Source organism: Artemia sp. Qi Xiang Cuo, chromosome 17 (assembly GCF_049724085.1).
Source record: "Artemia sp. Qi Xiang Cuo chromosome 17, ASM4972408v1, whole genome shotgun sequence".
Taxonomy (NCBI): Eukaryota; Metazoa; Arthropoda; class Branchiopoda; order Anostraca; family Artemiidae; genus Artemia; species Artemia sp. Qi Xiang Cuo.
The window spans coordinates 49,332,939-49,336,323 of record NC_142810.1 but is presented as its reverse complement, the minus strand read 5'-3'; positions in this window follow the sequence as shown (position 1 = coordinate 49,336,323).

The following is a 3,385-nucleotide window of genomic DNA, read 5'->3' as shown; positions in this document are numbered from 1 at the left end:
TAGATAGCATTTGCAAATTGGATCCTATGAAGGTGGAGAAAAAAAAGGGTTTAACATTTGCGAATACTTCGATGTGTACTGTATAATACACAAGTAGTGTTTGAACAGTGTTGTCAATTTAAAATATAGTTTAACGTTATACTATAGTAAAAAGTTGATACTAAGAGATATGTAGATGGCAAGAAAAGAATTTTAATAACGGATAGCTTTACTTCTTCGATGTGTTCTGTATAATACACAAGTGGTGGGGTGATGGGAGTGGGGTGTCTTAGAGTACTTATAGTGCTGTACTGTGGGCCGAGTTGCTAGCGAAAAACCCGTGTGGATGACTTGAAATAAAATTTTTTAACAAGAAATCTCTGAAAAAATATTTTGGGGGGATGGGGCGATGGCAGTCGGACGTCATAGAGTAGTTAAAGAGTGATCGTTTTGGGGCGTATTGCTTATCCGGCTTAAAATAGCGACGAAGACCACACTGCCTTTCCATCACAAACAACAAAAGTACGAAGAACAAAAGGGAAATCTTTTTGTAAGACAGTGGAGATAATTTGAATGAATATTTCAGCCCTATGTCCAAGGGCCGTCCTCAGAAATACAAAAATATATATAAGAAAAAATACTCAAAACGACCTCCGACCAACAAAACCAAAAAAGTGGAAATTTTTTTTTCAAAGCAGTCCTAGCATCATTACTTCAGCGAAGTTAAACCAGGACTGATAAAAAGTAAGGTAAAACAAGACAATTCAATGAAATGAAAGAAAATAAATTAAAAACATGTTCTTATTGCTAATCCAGCCTTTTTGGCAGCTAACCTCAAAGGTCTTTTTGTAACCGGTTCTGTGTTAATGTCTATCGGTTTTTTAGAATATTTTGTAAGATAATTTTTAATTAAAGTTCTGCTTAGAGCATTTAGCGTGTATTCAGCCAGGCCCCGATTTAAGGACAAGATATTGTTAATCTTAAGTTCGATTTCAAATGCTTTTCAGACTATCTGTTTTGTGACAAGATCATTACTAATAAGGACAGATTCATCAAAAAGTATATTGTGGCTAGAAATTTCAAAAATACGACTGCCTAATGCAGAATCAGATGAAACAGCGGAAATATTAGAATTTAAAGCTTTGACAATATCATCTTTATGCTGTTGTATGCGCTTTTCTAAATTCTGGTGTGTTCTACCTATATAATATTTGCCACAATCGCATGGTATTTGATAGACCCCTCTTTGGCGAGTAACTGGGGTTTTATCTTTACCAGAATTTAGAAAATTTATGATTCTAAAATTATTTGTGAATACTACATGCAGATTATTTTTTGTGCAAACTTTTTTAAGATTTGTAGTGATTTTTGGGATATAGGGGAGGTAAATTATATTTAAGGGCTTGTCAGACATCTCACTTGGTAAACTACCATTAATTTTACGGAAATGTCTTTTCAGTCTACAGTTAATTACATTATTAATAAATATCATAGGATACCCATTTCCAAAAAGTATGTCCTTGATAAAGTTTAATTCTGCTGTGATGTGGGAATCAGAACAAATATTTAGGGCGCGATCGACGAGGGATATTACGACTGCTCTTTTAACTTGAGGGGGGTGGTTTTTAACTTGAGGTTGCATTTTACATCAAACCACCCCCCCCAAGTTAAAAGAGCAGTCGTAATATCCCTCGTCGATCGCGCCCTGAATATTTGTTCTGATTACCACATCACAGCAGAATTAAATTTTATAAAGGACATACTTTTTAGACATGGGTATCCTATGATATTTATTAATAATGTAATTAACTGTAGACTGAAAAGACATTTCCGTAAAATTAATGATAGTTTACCAAGTGAGATGTCTGACAAGCCCTTAAATATAATCTACCTCCCCTATATCCCAAAAATCACTACAAATCTTAAAAAAGTTTGCACAAAAAATAATCTGCATATAGTATTCACAAATAATTTTAGAATCATAAATTTTCTAAATTCTGGTAAAGATAAAACCCCAGTTACTCGCCAAAGAGGGGTCTATCAAATACCTTGCGATTGTGGCAAATATTATATAGGTAGAACACACCAGAATTTAGAAAAGCGCATACAACAGCATAAAGATGACATTGTCAAAGCTTTAAATTCTAATATTTCCACTGTTTCATCTGATTCTGCATTAGGCAGCCATATTTTTGAAAATCCTAGCCACAATATACTTTTTGATGAATCCGCCCTTATGAACAATGACCTAGGCATAAAACAGGTAGTCCGAAAATCAATTTAAATCAAACTTAAGATTAATAATAATATTTCATTAAATAGGGACTTGGGTAAATATACACTAAATGCTCTATACACAAATTTAATAAAAAATGATATTACAAAATATTCTAAAAAACCGATAGACATTAACACAGAACCGGTTACAAAAAGAAATTTGAGGTTAGCTGCCAAAAAGGCTGGATTAGCAATAAGAACATGTTTTTAATTTATTTTCTTTCATTTCATTGAATCGTCTTGTTTTACCTTACTTTTTATCAGTCCTGGTTGAACTTCGCTGAAGTAATGATGCTAGGATTGTTTTGAAAAAATTTCCACTTTTTTGGTTTTATTGGTCGCATGTTTGTTGTGAGTCTTTTTTTTTCTTTCATATATTTTTGTCTTGCTGAGGACGGCCCTTGGACATAGGGCCGAAATATTCATTCAAATTATCTCCACTGTCTTACAAAAAGATTTCCCTTTTGTTCTTCGTACTTTGGTTGTTTGTTATCCGGCTTTCATGAGCTAGGTCTCCTAGTATTTCGTAGGTGTGTGTTGTGATTTGGGGTATGTAAATTACTATTTCGGGCTTTTCTGAGCTAAGGTTTCTTAGTATTTCGTAGGTGTGTGTTGTCTGAAACTTATGATTTGGGGTGTGTAGTTTGCTATTTCCGACTTTTCTTAGCCAGATTTCTTAGTATTTCGTAGGTGTGTGTTGTCTGAAACCTATGATTTGGGATCTTTAGTTTGCAATATCCTGCTTTTCTCAGTTAGGTTTCAAAGCCTTTTGTAGGTGTGTGTTGTCTGAAACCTATGAGTTGGGATGCTATTTGGCCTTTTCAGAGCTAGGTTTCTTAGTCTCTCATAGGTGTGTGTTGTCTGAAACCTACAATTTGGGGTGGGTAGTTTTCTATTTCTGGCTTTTCAGAGCTAGGTATTTTAGTCTCTCATAGGTGTGTGTTGTCTGAAATCTACAATTTGGGGTGGGTAGTTTGCTATTTCTGGCTTTTATGAGCTAGGTCTCCTAGTATTTCGTAGGTGTGTGTTGTCTGAAACTTATGATTTTGGGTATGAATTACTATTTCGGGCTTTTCTGAGCTAGATTTCTTAGTCTTTCGCTGGTGTGTGTTGTCTGAAACTTATGATT